Source organism: Drosophila ananassae, chromosome XL (genome assembly GCF_017639315.1).
Source record: "Drosophila ananassae strain 14024-0371.13 chromosome XL, ASM1763931v2, whole genome shotgun sequence".
Classification (NCBI taxonomy): domain Eukaryota; kingdom Metazoa; phylum Arthropoda; class Insecta; order Diptera; family Drosophilidae; genus Drosophila; species Drosophila ananassae.
Window position 1 is genome coordinate 4124632 of NC_057931.1, and position 17874 is coordinate 4142505.

Genomic DNA, 17874 nt, shown 5'->3' on the forward strand with positions numbered 1-17874 from the left:
ACAAATAAATATCAGATAGAAAGCAGATATAGATACCAGATATATATCATTCAAGATCTAAATACCTATCTGGTTCTAGGGCAACATATGTTTATTTTCCAGATACAGTCCCCTTCCCACAGATATAATCCCAAGCATTTCCGGTGTTGGCTTTGAAAAGTATTCTGACCTACTTTATTTTTGTTTTTTTTTGGGATGCAACCCTTCCTAATTGATAGCTGCTATCAGTGATTAAGAGGGGGATCAATTCAATTCAGTTCTATATTTTTTTTTGGATTTTTGAAATCACCAAATCAAAATAAGTGGAACAGTTCCCCAGAACACACACCACTCCCTAATCATAATTGTTATGTCCAGCACTATTGAACTCTAATCCGTATCGCCTCATTTTATGGATCGAATACTTGAGTGTAGTATACTTATTACTTTTATAGTTCTCTCAAAAGTGTTTTTTGTTGTTTTATATTTTATTGGAATTTTTGGGGGAATTGTAGTTGCCATGAAACTGAAAAAAAAACAGAATATTCATCGCATCCGGTGGAGGGAGATTCAATTTTTAATAGAAACTGACTAGTTTCGAGTTACAAAATAGAACTTTTCTGCCAACAAAGACAGATCATTGATAGAATTTTTCATTTCTAATCAAAATCAAGATTATTGAATCAAAGAACTTTCATTTACAAATTAAATGTCACACTGCCAGTCTAATCTAATGAATAAAAACATAGTTTCGAGTTTAAAATCAATGCAAGTTCTTTTAACTTTTTCGTTTGGAATCAAAATTACGAGAGCCGAGGTCCGAGGTCTGTTAACTTTTATGGGCCACTGTACTCGATTCGCTTATCGGCCACAGTGTTTGATTTTCAGATACAACTCCTCGGAGCCAGTATCTTTGCTTTTTTTTCATTTTTGCATTCCACAAATGCGATTCGTTTCACTCTGCACTCTGGTTGTCACGTTTCTTTTGAAATTCTCTAAGCTTTGCAAAAAAAATAGTCTTTTTTGAAGTTTGAAATTGAAAATATACTTCAAAATATTGAAATTATTTTCAAAAAGGTTTCAAAAGATTAATAAAAAGCTTATAAAATTTTTCAAAATATTGAAATCTATTTCCACAAACATCTCTTATTCGAAACTTCAAAATAAAGGTTCAAAAAGATGTTCTAACAATTTAAAAAAGTATTGTTTTTAAAATAATTATCATATATAATTATATAGTTTCTCAAAAAATCAGGTTCAAAAACATTTCAAAAAGAATTCTTGAGTTTTTTTGAATAATATTTCATGTATAGTTTTTAAAATATTGAAATCTATTTCCTTAAATCTTCAAAATATTAAAATAAATTTCAAAACTTCACAAAAACCTTTGAAAAGATTTCAAAAAATTAAAAAAATGTCTTCTTTAAAAAAAACATATAATATTTGATTATATAAGTTTTCAAAATATTGAAAACTACTTCAAAAACATCTCTTATTTGAAATGTTTATGGTATTTGATGATATAATTTTTCAAAATATTGAAAATCAGTTTCGAAAACTTTTAGAAAACATTTCAAAAAACAAGTTTTGAAAAAGTAATTTTTAAACTTGCTTTATGCAAAGAAACTTACTGATAAATATTGGAAATATTAAGGCCTAGAAATTGCTTTTAACAAACCCTAATTGTTCTAAAATAAATATATGAATAAAAGCATTTCTCTCAGTGCATGAAAAGGGCGCGCAAGCCTGGAATCTGATCTGTTTGCATGCTCAATTAACTTTGCGAATTGCCGCGCCGCCAAAGTTCTCGGGAATTTGAGTGGTTTTTGCATGCCCTGATGTGGTGTGGTGTGGTTCTAGTGGTGGTGTTGGTTGTGATGGTGGTGCTGCAGTGGTGGGTGCCTTTTTTTTTTTTTTTGTGGAAATTTATCGCCCTGCCAGAGCTGTCAGGCTGATGAGCGTGGACATGGCAGGCCAACAATCGCCATAGCCAGCACCTCCTTGGAAAAAAGCCACCACACAACAAATGTATCTTGTATCTGAGAATAAAAATTTGAAATTTAAATGTGTGTGTTGTTAACATACAGCAGTAGTTGTTGCTGTTGATGTTGCTACTGCTGTAGTTGCAACTTTCATTGCAGTTGCAGTTGCAATGGCAGTTGCATCTGCCAGTTGTCAACGGAAGTGTTGATGAATTTATTTGTCAAAGGTTGGCTTAATAAAAACCACCAACCAACCAAACCACCACCAACTCTTAATAACCACCCGCACTCTAGCCATTTTAATGAAATATCTCCCCCTTTTATTTTTCCTTTTATTTTGTCTCTGATTGACATTTAAATGCAAACTGATTTTTGCGGTTTTTTTTTGTTCAAAATTGCACAAAAGATATAGATCCATTGTTGTTTTCTTAATTAATCACAGCTGCCCGGCAATCGAAAAGGGGTTCACATACCTGCAACGAGAGACAAAAGAGCGAAGAACTCAATTAATAATTGCTTTGCAAAGAAATCAAAATTATAAATCAAAATAAATAGAAGAACAATCCATATCCCAATCGAAAGCCAATAAATCGAACTGCCGACTGCGGCCAAATGTAAAATGCAAATGAAAGTGCAGTGAGGAAAAAAATAAATAAATCTCGTGGCGTGGAGAACTCGCGTATATCGCCAGAGGGCATCGTTTTCTGGAGCCAGAGCTCCAGCTTTCTTCGCAGACTGTCTTCTACCAGAAGAAACTGCAGAAGACGCTGCAACAGAGGCTGCTGCTAATTTAAATTCAAATTTAAATTGTTTATTTTTATTGACAAACAATGTACTGCAAGACATGGGAGTTCTTTTAAGGGGATTCGCATTTTTTTATGGCTTAAAACTATAAAAATATTAAAGTTTATATAGAAAATATGATTTAGACAAGTTTTTAGCTAATTTTAAGGGCTAGAAAAATAAATATTTGCATTTAAAGATTAAAAATTATTTATAAAATAGCAAAGAACTATCAAACATCTGTCATAAAATGTAAGTAAAAAATATTAATTTATATTTCTTAGTTATTTGTTTCAAAAAAAGTACTAAACCCTTAAGTAAACTTTAAAAAATAAATCATATAAATCACAATTATTTATAAATCACATTCTTGTGTCTTGGAATGTCGAGTTCAAAGCAAACTTTATTGATAATTAATATCGCTGGAAGGGCATGAAGGTCCGCCGATATCTTGGTAAGGATAAGATAGTGCTAGACAGTAGCTGGTAAAAAAAAATACAAGAAAAAAGTCAAGAATTTTAATGGTAAGAGCCAGTAGCGTTTTTTTTTTAAGATCATAGATCGTGGAACCACTTCCACATGCCACAAGATGCACGTCCTGCGATTTCAAGAAAGTTTCTAGGGAATAAGAGAGGTTTTTAGGGAGAACAAAATATATATTATATTTAAACTTAAATTTAAATAATATATGTGGTTTTAAGAGCAAAGACCATAAGGCCAACTAGTATTCCTTTTGTCCAAAAAAAAACTTATCTTAACCCCTCTTACACTTAACCCTCTGGTGTCTTGGTCGGCCAGCGGAGTCGTCATGCATTGCCATTTTTGGTATTTTCAGCCAATTAGCGGCGCAAAGGCTTCAAATGTTAAGTAAAAGCGAAACGGGCCAACAAAACGTGGCCAGCAGGAGCTGGAGGCTGGAAGGAGACTCAGACCTGGAGACTCGAGACTGGCCACTGTGGAGCCAACTGGCAACTGGCCGGGCAACTTGCATTTTTAATGGTCGAGTGGTCGAGTGGTCGAGCAGGGGGACTCTGACAGGAGAGCCTGGCCTGGAAGATGCTTAGCTGCTAGAGATGAGAGCGTGACACGAGGTGCCGGGGTCAACTCTCTGTTTAAAAATAAATAATTTCATTACTTTGCCATTTTTATCATTAAAGATAGAGGAATAGCGATAAGAATTCTCCACAAATGATCTAATTGTTGTCTTGTTTTGGATCTAAAGGGTATAGACTATATACTTTATGAATCAAGTAAAATTATATAGAATTATATGGAATATCGTTTACATTTTTAGTCATTTCTGGAATGTTTTCTGCATATTTGCTTATTTTGATGAGATTTTCCGGGAAATTAGTCACTAATAGGACATGAATCATAGCTATTTTGTGTTTTTTTTTGTCATAATTCTCAGATAAGATAAAAAAAATACTAGATCATCATCTTTATTATTTTTTTATTTTATTTTTTATGGACTTGTGACTTGTGAGTTTCATCTCTGATATCCTCGTTAGCGAATTGCAACTTCCAATCAAATAAAATTTATGCGGCGGCCTTAGAGATCCTCCATTTATGTGGTCGCACTCCCTTTTGGTTCCTGGTTCGCACCATTTTCCTCCCTTTGGAGCACCTACCCCCCTTTTTTCTTATTTTCCAAATAAGGTCACGCCCGTTTGCAGGACTTTTAATGAAGCCTTAAATGTCATTGATGAAATAACTTCGATTCAATTCGATTTCTCGATTTCTCGACTTCTGGATCTCTGCTAGTTGGCTAATTAAAGAGAGCCATCTAAGGATCGGTTTAGAGACCGCCCCAGGACCCCCCCTTTCGGCTGCCACTGGGACTGGGCCCCCTTCGGGACAGTAATTGGACAGATTTTTGCTTTCCGACGCCTACCAGGGAAAGTGATAGGCACTGGAAGAAATTCCAGGATAGGTTATAACCTATCCCTAATTGAAATATATTTCAATTTAAAATTTAAAATAATTTATAATTGTCACTATTTTATTTATTTGTTTTATTTTAGGATTTTTTAAGGTGTTTTTTTATACTTATTTGATTAAATTCACAAAAGAAATACAATTTCTTTTTAAAATTCTTCTAAAATCCTCTAAAGATCGGAGAGAAGTACCGGTTATCATATAGTTTCAATTTTAATTTTTTTTCAGTTCTAATAATTTCTAGAAGCCCTTCTTCTCTCAGTGCCTTTGTTGCGGGCGTTGTGGAAGTTGCATTTTGCAGCCTCGGGTTTCAAGTTGCGTGCCTTTTGGGGTGGCAGTTGAATGGCTCGCAGTTGGCTAATTGGCTCATTGGCTCTTTGGCTCTTTGGCTCATTGGCTCACTGGCCTGTGGCTAATGGATGTTGACGCTTCCGTCTCTAGCACCCCCATCCCCTCATCCCCTCGTCCCTTTTATTTATTTTTCTCCCTATATTTCGAAAAGCGGATTTTTCCTCTTGATTGATTTTGAAGACAAAAGGAAATTAAACAGTAGCCGTCTGGCTATGATTTTGGTCAGTTGGTCACTTGATTTTGGCACAGCTGGCTGGTCAGCCATTAGGGGGGGGGGGGGCGTAAAAGGGGGCGTGACACTCAGGGGCGAACAGAAATCGAAATACAATTCAGTTGCCAATTATAATTATCACAGGCCTGTCATTCGGTGATTTAAGTGGATTTTTTTGGCATAAAAAGGGGACTGATGAGGTCTGGGGAATATTTTATTTTATGGTTATTTATTTTTTATAATTTTATATATTTAAATTGTAATTTTTACCTAAATTTAACTCTTAAATTCTAAGAAGAAATAGTTTGGAAAGTAAGAAATTTTATTGAGAAAAAAAAAGAAACTAAAAGAGGTTCTAAAGGCAATACTTTTGAATAAATTCAGAAAATAAATTCAAACAAATTTTAAATACATTTTTGAGCCAAATTTTCTATTAATTTTATAGTTTTTTTTTTTTTTATAAAAAATATCTAGAGAAAAATATAGAAACTATAGAATAAAGAAAAAGGTTCTTAAAAGGACTATAATTTGCAAGAAAATGTTAAAAAAAAAATAAATAAAAATAAATATAAATAAACAATAAAAATAAATAATTGAATAAATAAATAATGAACAGATTTTAACTGAAATTGTAAATTTAATTCTTAATTAAATCTTAAGAAAAAATTGTAACTTAAAATGGCATGAGAAAAAGTTAAAAAAGGGCCTCAAAAAATAGATAATATTTGTGACTAAAATTCGGAATAAAAATTTAAACAAAATCCCCCTTAAATCGATTTATTTTTAAACCAAAATTAAATAAGAAACCTTTAAAGAAACTCCCTTTTTTTGGACAGTGTCCTTCTTTTTTTATCATCAGCAGGTAAATGGAGCCATAACTCTCCCCTCTTCCCGGCCGGAAAGATAAGCCTTGATGGACAGGTGAGCCAAGTGGCGGCTCCCAGAGGGACAAGGGGTGGGGGAGGTAGAGGAGTAACTGGGTAACAGGTAACAGATTGGGAGCAATAACCACCAGAGTGACAAGTGAGACAGATAAAACCGTGGCGGATAAAAAAAAAAAAAAAGACACGGCCAAGATGGGTGATAAACCGATTGAGTTTGAATCCCAAGGAAAGCATAAAAAAAGAACCATAAAAAAATAGAAGAAAACAAGAAGAGAAGAAGAAAAGTGGAAAACAGGAAAATAACCAGAAACGAGGTGAGAAAATGACTCGATTTTCCAACTCCATCTCGAACTCCATCTCCGAATCGAATAACTATGTCATTTCTACTTGCCTCATCGGGGCTCGTTTTCAAGGCTAAGCACTGGACACTGATCGCTGGAAAATGCACTGAAATGCAGCCAACCGATCACTAAATCCGTTACTTAAATAAAAAAAAAATCACAAACAACTACTATAATAAAAAAAAAAAAGAGAAAAAATGAGGTAAAAAAAAGAAGAAGCTGCTGCGGTGCTCGGTTTCTATTTGTACTTTCCATTTGTGAATTGTCAACAAACACATATACTTGGCTTAAAAAAAGGAAAGAAATTAAAACGGTCAGGTCTGGGACTAAAAAATTAGACATTTTTTAATGCTCTATATTTTTTTTTTAAATTTTTTAGTCATTATTTTTCATAAAAAGATCATAAAAAGTGAGTAAACCGAAAACCTTGGCTTGGAAGTCAGAAATGAGTTTAAAAAAACTAAAAATTTTATTTTAAATTTAAAATGATATATTTAAATTAATTATATTACTAATTAGATTTTTAAATAATAAAAATTAATCATAATCTACTTAAAATATTAAATTTTTTGAATAAATTACAATAATAATAAAAATACAAAATAAGTTTCATATTTTTGTTGAAAAACTTTTGTTAGAAAATGTTTTATATTTTTTTTTTAAGAAATATATTAAATTATTATTTATTATTATTTTGTATTATTTTTTATTATTATTATTTATTTTTATTTTCAAAAAACTCTTCGAAAGAGTATTGTTTTCGAAACAGCAGCCATCGTAGTAGCAGCGAGTTTGAGGCATTTTAGTTCAAGTGCAAGCTGTCAAGGCAAACTATGGCATAAAAGGGGGTTACAAGTGGGGGGGGGGACCTGGACTCAGTTGCCACAAAGGGGAAGGGGGGTACTGCAAAGGGGGTAAGTAACCCCATGGCGGGCCATTCAAGTGGCCGGCATCCATCCAATAAGTAAAATGCTTGCGCAAGTTGCTCTGCAGATCGCCAAAGAGCTCAAAAGTGAAAGAGCTGTTCGGGGTCCAGGGGCGGCTGCTGGTTGCTTAAAGGGGGTCCCACATCCTAAAGAGGGAGTGGGGTATGAGGAAGGCAAGGGGGCCAGCGATGCCTCAAGTGGCCAAACAAATTGAAATTGCGGCACGCAAAAACATCAACCGGACAAGTCTGTCTCTCACTATCTCTGGATGATTTTTTTTTCATTTTTTAGCTCTGTGTTTTGTATTTTTTTTTTAACTTCACCCAACAGGGAATGTATAAAAAAAATTACTTGAAAAAAAATAGGTGGCAAAAAAAAGTTATTAAAAAAAATATAAATTGAAGAAATTAGGAGGAATAAGAGTTTAAAAATTGTATTAAGTAAAAAAAAGGTTTTAGAAAATACTTAAAAAATATTTTGTTTTATTTTTAAATTAAAAAATATTCAAATTACAAGGAACAATAGCTTAATGGTTAATTTTAAAAGCTTATCTTATAAAAATATATTTTTTTAAAGCTTGAAAAAATTAAAAAAAAAAAGCAAATGTTTTGAAGAAAAAAGGTACTTTTTTTTTCAATTAAATGTCAAAAAATATTTCTAAAATAATTAAATCTTTGAGAAAGTCTTATTTCTTTGCTCTATTATCTCTTATTTATTTTTGAAATATTTTGGAATTTTTTAAAGTGGAGTTTTAAAAGAAGAGACATGGACTTCTTCATCATCAGCATTCATTAGCGTGAGCGGACAGCTCATCATGATCTGTGATCTGCGATCTGTGATCGGAGACTGGGGATCGTGTGGCAGAAAGCAAAAGCATCCCAGTAATATAAATGCATCATCAGTTGATGCAACATCAGCTCCTATCTCTGTGGCAAAAGAAACAGAAAATTAAACAGCTGGGGCATCAATTTATGAAGAGGCCAGAGGGCCCTATTGAATGCCGAATGCCACTGGGTATGAATGTTTTGGCATTCATGACTTGCATCCGCATTGCCCGGCCATCTCGAGAGGTATTATTTGATTAGAGAACTATTTTTAATTACATTTTTTGATAATTAAGAGCAGGAAGTGGCTATAAAATAAGTCAAAGTCAGAATAAAACATATATTTAAGAGAAAAAGGCAAAAAGAACTCTGGAAATAGGCCTAGGGATGAGGTTTTTCAAGTTCCCCCCCTTTTTTTTTTGTGGCAAGTTCCTTCCAAACCTCCCAAGTACCTGGCCCCAGACCCTAAAGACAAGTTCTGGCTGCCCCCGAACCTTGAAAAACATGTAAATGCTGTTTGGATCTGCAATTCCGATTTTTTTTTTCAAAATAACTGAGAAAAAAAAGAGTCTAATAAATATAAATATTAAGTTTCAAGCAATAGAGGGCTTTGAGTTGGTTTTTTTTTTAAGAAAAATATATCTTATATGTTTAGAATTTTATAATTATTTTTTCTTTAAAATTAAAGCATTTTTTTAAGTGTATTTCATAAAAAAAAGAAACTTGTAGTACTTGTAGTCTCGGAACAATGACAAATTCCGGAGCAAGGTGCCGCAATTGCTGCCAATTCTGGGAACTGGATGGGTGGCACAGCCCCAAGCTCCAAGAAGACTCAAGACTGAAGACTATAGAGTGAAGACTAAAGACTGAAGACTCTATAGATTGAAGACTCAAAGACTGTAGTTCAAAAAAGCATTTATGCAGATGAGTGGCAAGAAAAAAAAAAGAAAATAAAACATAAAAACGAGTCACAAGCCCTGTGATTATCTGAGGATGAGTCCAAGTGGTTGTCCTTCGAAAGGACTGAGGGGGACCTGGAACTTTAATAAATTGATCACAACAAATTGCTGACAGCCGCGCCTCACTGTGGCACGCTGATCGGTGGCAGCAACAAGTTCTCAATCAGTGCAACAGGTGCCAGAGACCACTTTTGAACTGAAAACCTTGGGGTTCAAAGCGGCTCCGCTTTGCCGGCAATGCAATTTGATTGGAATTTCTTTGCCAGTGCTACCAGGGCTCTTGCCACAAATTGTTGCAGCCACAGAGGCATGCAAATGTGATGGAGAAGAGAAGATCCTTTCAGATCCCTTTGTGGCTTTTTTTTTTTTTTGCCGCAGGCTCTCTGGCAATCAACGTCAGAGTCAACGAAGCGTTGAAAATGCCAATGAAACGGAAGCTGCAGCAGCACAAATTGCAACTGCAATTAACTTGCAACTTGGCAGCAGCTTCGGCAGCAACTTGCAACAGGGCTGCAGAGTAGAAAAGCCAATAGGCCCTGGCAGCTGGCAGCTGGAAGAAAAATCTGCGTGGGCTGAAAATGGCATAACTTTTTAAATTCCAAAGAAAAACATTCAAAAAAATTATATTTATATATTATTTTTACTTAATTAAGAAAAAATATATAAATTTTTACTTTAAACTAACTGCCTAAGAGTCTAAAATTTAAAACTTTTAAATATAATATGCTTGGGGTTTAAGATTTAAAGATTTTATTTAAATTAGTTTCAAAGTATTTTTTTAAACAGAAAATAAGCCAATAAATTTAAGCACCTTCTCTTAATGTATTACCTAAAATTATAATTAAAAAATATAATTAAAAATATTAATAAAAAAACTCAAAGGAAATTTCAAAATAAATCCCAAAAAACACTGGACACTTTTTTTCTCAAACTTTAAACTTGTTTTGTAGGCTGTCTTGCCTTTAAGAAAAAAAAGCAAGCAAAATCCATAAAAATATTTGTATAATGTATGGCCTGCTAAATGAATTTGTTTAATAACATTTTGGTGTAGCACACACGGCGTATGCGTAATGCCTCCAAGAGGAGAGAAAAAAATATTAATTTCCCGACCCCCTGCCACCCAGCGGGTGGCCGTGTGGGTGTTTTATTTGTAATTGGGTCGTGCCAAGTGCCACGCCTACTCGCCCCGGCCTGGTCAGCGCCTTAATTGCCAAAGCAAATGAATCAGCCGGAAAAAATATGTGTTTTTTTTGGGAGGAATAATACGAGTTGTTTTGGAAAAGAAATGGAAGCAGCTGGCGCCAGGAAATGATTTAAGTTTTCAAGAATTTTTCAAAATGCATTAGAGGGTCTAGTATGCAGGAAGGGAAATTGCAGTTATTCAAAGGGAAATTTTTAAAATAATAGTGGATGTTGTAAGGAAATTTTCTTAAATAAATAATTATTATTAACTAGTAATTACTACTAATTACTTATCCTGTAACTAATATTTGTCTTTTATTCTATTTTATTAAATATTTATAGGGAATATTTTATTTAAAATATAGGGAAATATTTGTTTTTTTTTTTTAGAAAATATACCAAGAAGGATAAACCTTAATTCCTATAGAGGAAGATTAGTAGACTATAGAGTTAAGTTATAGACTTCCCTAAGAAGAATTCTTTGGAAGGGAAAATATTATTTCCAAAATATTTGAAGAAAGAAAAAAATAAAGGGAAATATTTATCTTTTCTTAGAAATAATTTTCAAGATTTAATTCTTAGAAAAGAAAGAAGTTTAAATAATCCTTTAGACAAGATATCTCCCCTATATGGGACTCTCTATCCCAACAATCTTCTCCCAAAACCGTAAAAAAAGAAACCCATAAGCTCTCGCAAATAATTTCCCTCTATTATTCCGAAAATTACCCAAGCCAGACCGCAACTAAATTGGATCACTGCCCGGGATGATGATGTGGATCATGTTTATGGGCAATTAAAAAGTGATCGCAAAATGGAAAACCGAAACTGGATCGAAAAAATGAGAATTGGCCTGGGAATAAATAAAGCCAAAAGAGCCAAAAAAAAAATAAACAAAAAATAAAAAAAAAACCCATGCGAAAGCAGTTGGCCAAAATTGGCAATTTGGCAAATTGGCGTTCATAAATTTTGATGAGTTTTCACCAATTTAGCGATCGAAGCCACAAATAACGTTTAGAGCTGCTTGATTTTAACAATTAATTAAAAAAAAATAAAATAACAAAAGTATGTGACATAATTTAGTTGCCAATTACCGGCGATATGGTCGAATGATCAGCTTTTCCATTTCATTCCCAAATTAATTATCTTCTCCAACGGAAGTCTAAACTGAAAACTGAAAACTGAAAACTGAAAATGAAAAATGTGTGTGATACTTTCTGGGTGTTTGTGGAAAAAAAAAAGAATTCTCAAAGACCTAGTCTGGCTCCGGAGAGTGGACTTTCACTGGAGAAATGATACGAAAGCCCACGCTCGGAAAACCATGAAGAAAAAAAATATAAAATAAATGCCGACACCGACAAAAAATCATAAAACGAAACGTGATTTGATTTTTAATTACGGTACCCCAAAAAAAAGATATTATTTTTTTTATAGAAATATATTTAAGAGAGACTTTTCCGCCAGAATAATTTTCCAATTTTCCAAAGCAATTCTGGCATTTCTTGTCTGGCGTCAACGGTTCATAAATTTGATGAGTTTTTTGTCTGAAAGTGGATCTTGGTTACGGTTTCAAGTTCCTACTCTCATAAGGTATATCTTTTTTGGTCAGAATAGAACCAGGAAATATCAATCAAGGCAATCAATCAGTTTCCATATCGAAGACTTCCCAGAAGAAGGCTCTCGGCAGTTGAACGAACTATTGTCGGCAACGCCTCTGGCTTTTAATCGCACCTATTTTTTTTTATTTTGTTGGTAGAACGCCCCCACAAAACGAGGTACGCCCCTGGAAAAATAAAAGGGAAACAATAACCTTATCAATTAACCCATGGGGAGTTGCAGTCACAATGGAGATACTCTCGACTACACAACTTCTACTTCCAACCTCCAACTTCTTGAGATAAACTCGCGGTAAACTGTCACCAGTTTTTTATATATTTTTTTTATTTTTTTTACCTGGAAAGCAAATAAGCTGAAGCAGGTCTCTGGACTACGAGTAATAACAACTCATAAAGTGGAGCCAAAAGTACATAAAACCCGGCGACAAACAGCGAAACGGGTTAAAAGTTGCATTCTCTTCAGGGGAGAGGGTCTATAGAGCTATTCTTATAAAATTTACATAGTTTTTATACAAAATTAATAGTTTTTAATAAAAAATATATTAATTTAACTAGTTCTTAACAAAAAAATCAAGTTAAGTAAGCTTAAAATTTAATATCATTTAGTGTTTTGAAGAATAAACTATTCAAAGCAAAGTATATGATACCCGGTACTTCTATTAACCCTTGTTGGTTATTGGGGGTTTAAAAGACCCTTTAGGAAGAGAGTGTTCTAATTCAAAATTCAATTATTTAGTATTTAGAACAATTGTTTAATGAAAAGCCTAGGTTAAAGAATAATATTTTTAAAAATTTATGACACAATACAGACTAACTATAAGATACCGGATTATTAGCCATTTTTATGGCTAATTTCCCACTTTTCTAGCCAATTCCCAGCCAAGAGCATTCCCAATTTCGACTTCTGGCCAAGTGTGGAGTTCTTTCTGGGCCTTGTGCCGCACCGCCAGCTTGTCAACATCAATAAGCTGTGGTGGTGTTCGTGTTTGGGTTTCGAGTGAGTATCTGTGAGTACTGGGTAGTACGTTTATTCTTATCAAGAGTTGTGTCGCCATCGCAGTTTTCGATTTTGGCGCCCACACGCGCACTCCTCCGTCCCCGTTCCCGTCCCCGTCCCAGTCGAAGTTGCCACAAGTTGAAGTTGCAGCTGAGAAACTGAAGTCGCAGCCGCAGGCTGGCTGGGATCTGGCTGGGGATCTGGGCCGGTTCGTTTAAGCCGGGCCAACTCAAAATTCGTCAAGCAAACATGCCACACAAGACACCCACACACTCCATTGCCGTTTTGTGTGAATTTGTTGGGGCGGGTGGGCGTGGCCAGTCGATTGCCGACAGACGACAGGATTTTTATTTTTTTTTGCATTTTTGGCAGCCAAGGCGTCTTGTGACTTTATTTTTAAATTTTATTAAAGATAATAATTTAGTTTTTCAGGAAATAGGTTTAAAGAAAAATCTAGAAAGGCTTAAATATTAGTTTAAAATATTTAAAATATATTTTAAAAATTAAAAAGAACTTCTAGCTTCAAAAAAATTAAGTATTTGTTAAAAAAAACACTTCTTTTTTGCCTTTATTTTGAAAATTAGACAAAAATATATAATTAAAAAAATCTATAAAAGCTTAAAATTAAATATTTAATATTTAAATTAATGATAATTAATAAAAACAAACTTTAAATAATTTTAAAAATAATATTTAATAAAGAAAATCTAATTTTTTCTCTTAAAAAAGGGTCTATTTTGAATAAAGACAACCACTAGTTAGGGGGTACACCCAGAAAGACGACCTAAAAAACCAAAAAAAAAAGGGGGGGTGGCCCAAACACAAACAACAACAAAGTCGCCCCAAAAGTGGGCGACAGTAGGCGTGGCCAGCGTTTGTTGAACTTAAATGCGTGAAAAACGGAAAGACAAAAAAAAAAAAAGTACCATTTGGAAAAGAAGCAGGAAAAACTGAAGAAATCTAATCAATTCTACGCCCATATGTGAGTGTTTTTCTTTCTTCCCCTCTCCCCTCTGAATGTGTGTGTGTGTGTGTTTAGAGTGTGTGTGCCACGCCTGCCGCCTTCTTTTGGGCCAACTGATGAACTGCCAACATCTGTGGCAGGCAGCCTCCAAACTAGTCGCAAGTAAAACAAAATAAATAATCATAATAAATAAACGAGCCACGAAAATCTCACAGCATCATGTGAAAAGAGAAAAGGGAAACGGAGTGGGAATGCCAGGGAAATGCTAGGGAAATGCCAGGGAAAAGCAGGGGAAAAGCAAAGGAAAAAGAACTAGAGGCAGTTGCAACCAAATTGCGCGAAGAAAACGCTTAAAAAGTGCCAAAGAAAACGCCGAGGCTATAATTTGTCTTCAAGAAAAGTAAAAAAAAATAGAATAAGAAGTCTGTGAAAATTTTAAGGAAAAGCCTGGGAAAGAAATTATGGATTTTTGACTTAAAAAATGCTAAACAAAAAACTTAAGACTTAACACTAACTCCCAAAACTTAATAAACTACAAAAAAAATTGGGTTAAAATCCCCTATGTTCGTGCCGAATCTCTATTTAATACCAAAAGTGATCAATTTTATTTTGAATTTGATTTATTCTGCGGCTCTCTGATACGATCTTCATTTATTTCACCCCAAATGGCCCAAAATGTTTAACAAACTCTGCCAGAGCCAAAATCGTTACAAAAGGGGGTCTGTGGTGCGATCGCTGGGAGATCTCCCAGCACGCAAAGAAATCGCTACCCCCCCCTCCAAAAAAAAGGTGAAAAAAAAATGTTAAGGAGAAAGAAACCAAACGAAAACAACTTAAATTACCAACACGGCGTCAATTTTCATTAGAAACAAGTAAAAAAAAAGCAAAAATTTAAAAAAAAAGCAAGAAAAAAAGCAAAAGCACGATCCGCGAGATCCGCCAGAGAAGCGAGAAGATCAACAGCAGCCACTACTTGGACCGGATTGAGGTGGCCAAGAGACTAGGGGGGGCTCTCAGTCATACCAACAAACTAAGGCAGTCAAAAAAATAAATAAAAATAAATACAAAAAATTAAAAAAATAAAAATATAAAAAAATAAAAAATATAAAACTTCTTCTGACTTGTTTTGAACTCTGACTCTTGTTTGTTAGAGTCTTCTTTTGCTTTTCTTCTAACCTGATGTTCATAATCCCTTAACTCTTATATTAAAAATCATAATTTAGAATTTAATTATTAATTTGAAATATTTTTTCTCAGTGTAAAGTGGGGCTATTGGCAATGGTTCGATCCATCTGCGGCTTTGTCTCTGGCCTGCTTTGCTTCACCTTCTTCTCTCTTCTCTCTTCGTTCTTCGCTCTTCTCCCGCCTATCTTTCTTTCCATCTCTCCTTTTTGAAGTCTACATTCGCACAATTCTCCCAAGAAAAGGGCAGAGTCGGGAAGACACAGCTTCAGAAGGAGATAGAGAGAGAGAGATAGGGGGTAACCACGGTATTTGCTCCATAAATCTCACCCATGTGGCTGCGGTGTGGGGGTTAATGCCATTGCCAAGGAGATCTTTTTTAGATGAGACCCGATCTGGTGGCTATTGGATCTCTGATCGGATATATATACGAATGGATATCTGGGATATGGAATCTGGCAGTCTGGAGAGGCATCTGCGGTTGTCTTTTTCTCAGGCTCTATTTAGCGTAGATTCTTGGCAAGTCTTTCTTAGTTATTTGAATCTTTCTTCAAGAAAGTGGTTTAAATTCTTTAAAGATTGTGGTTTTGTCTCAAAATACTAACAGTTTACAGTTTCTTTTATATTTTATATTCCAAGAACTACTACAAGGTACTAGGACTATCTTGTAGCTCCTTGTAGCTTCAAATTTCTCTTATAATTGTCTGAGAATTTTTAAGAGTCTACAATATAGCTAGTCTACTTTCAAAATACCTATATAACATTCTTGTTAAGTTTTGTCAATTTTCTTTGTAGAATTTTTTTTTTGTACAATTTCATTTTGGCTGAAATATAAGGATTTTCTTCCAATCTTTCTTAAATAGAAGAGCCCCTAGACCTCTTTCTAAGACCTTTTTTGTTGCCAAAAATTCACATTTTATTAAAATAACTCCCTGAACCCCCAACCTTTTTGATTCAGACCCCAACCCAGCCCAAAAATATCGCAGCAAAAAGGCCAATTTGTCGGAATCTTTGTGGCGGTGGCAGTTTGGTGGCCACGGTTGCCATATTTTGGAGCTTATTGATTTATCGTCTGCTCCGGGAGATTCTTCTCCAGCTTCTTCTTCGGCATTATCTGAGTTAAAAAAAAAAAAATAATAATAAAAAAAATCAGAAAACCCTCAAGGCGTGGGCACCACTTTGATTTCTATGCGAATAAAAAAAAAAAACCTCTTCGTGAGCGTTTCTACTCCTCGTTTATTTTTTGATTATTTTTTTTGTACTTTTTTGTACTTTTTTGCTGGCAAAGTAACCCACGCGGCTATGGATTTTTGTGATTTTGATTCGGATTTCTCGAGTGGGGCTTAACCACTAAGCAAAAAAATATCAGAAAAAAAAAAGAGAGAAGAAGAAAGAAAATAGGCTGCTTCCCAAATCTTCTCCACGATTCTTCTGGGCGACTTTGCCATCCAATTGGCAATAAATCAAGACGCCCACACGCCACCGCCACCAACTCTGGGGTCCTCTTATGACAGCTAGGGCGTTGAGGGGTTAAGGAGTGCCATTGCTGGCCAGAAGGGGGGGCTCTCATTAGTTGTCAGGCTGCAGAAAAAAAAAAAATAGCACCAGAAAAATAACACCAGATATGTGTTGCAAAATGTGTCTTTCTCGCATCTGTATCTGTATTTTGTATCTGTATCTGAGAGATGCAATGCGTATTTTTTGCTCACTCGACACCCAAACAGCTGCACAGAATCTCCAACTGATCCTCCATCCGAATCTGAGAATCTAAGGAGTATCTGTATCTGTATCTGTATTTGTATCTGAATCCCAGATCGAATGCTAGTTTCTTGTTTCCCACCAACAAATGGCCAATTCCTGAGTACTTTTTCTATTTTTTTTTCTATTAATACGAATGCCTAGTCTCCTCCTTTCTTCTGGCCGGAAAATCAATTGAATTTTCACGCATGTTTATGAGAGTGGTATTACTGTGTACAGTGGAGACTCGTAAGTTGAAATATTCAAGGGATTTCTTTCAAAATAATATAATTTTCTTTATAAAACTTGTATTTCTTAGTTTGTTTTTATTTTTATTTTTTTTGTTGTAAAATATTTATAAACTTTATCTTTATGGAGTTGTTTTACTGTAGCTCCCGATTAGCTGGAACTATCAAGTGAACTTTTCCCAAAGAACTTTACTTATAGATCTTGGCAGCCAAAAGTCGCACCCGCCTCCCCTTCCAAAAAAAATAGAATTTTTTTCTTTCAATTTTTTACAGACCATCTCCCCCAAGCAGTACGTGGAATATGGTCGGCACTTAAGGCCCCACGATCTGTAGAGTTGGAGAAACTATAATAGAGTTCAGAAATATAGGTTTTCAAATTTTTAAAAATTAAAAAAAAAAATGAGAGTTTTTTTTGAGAAAATAAAAGGTTTAATCTTTTAAATAAATATAATATTTTAAAGCAAAGTAATCGTATTTTATTGACTGCTAGTGTCTTCTTTAGAGTGTCGATATTTATTGCCTGGCCTTACACACATGTCGGCCAGCTTACATTGCCTTAGCAAGTGTTTTTGGCCATTTCCTTGTCGGCTGATAGTTTGGCGCTTTTCGCTTTTCGCATTTTGCGTTTTGCGTTTTTTTTTTTGGCTTCATTTGTTTACGAGGGGATGGGGTTTTGGTGCGATGGGCTATGGGTTGGGTTCTTGTTATGCTTTTTGGCGGATAGACATACATAGATAGAGGCATTTTTGTACTAGGACCGAGGACTGAGGACC

At 34.6% G+C, this 17874-nt stretch overlaps 2 protein-coding genes across 4 annotated transcripts in view; one reads left to right on the top strand and one right to left on the bottom strand.

The window, feature by feature from the left end:
* The window catches only part of LOC6503559 (integrin alpha-PS1), a 57511-nt gene that overhangs the window by 30860 nt on the left and 8777 nt on the right, over positions 1–17874 (bottom strand). The window lies entirely within an intron of this gene.
* LOC6504095 (actin-histidine N-methyltransferase) overlaps positions 1–17874 on the top strand; it is a 77673-nt gene that overhangs the window by 23988 nt on the left and 35811 nt on the right. The gene's annotated exons all lie outside the window — the stretch shown is intronic.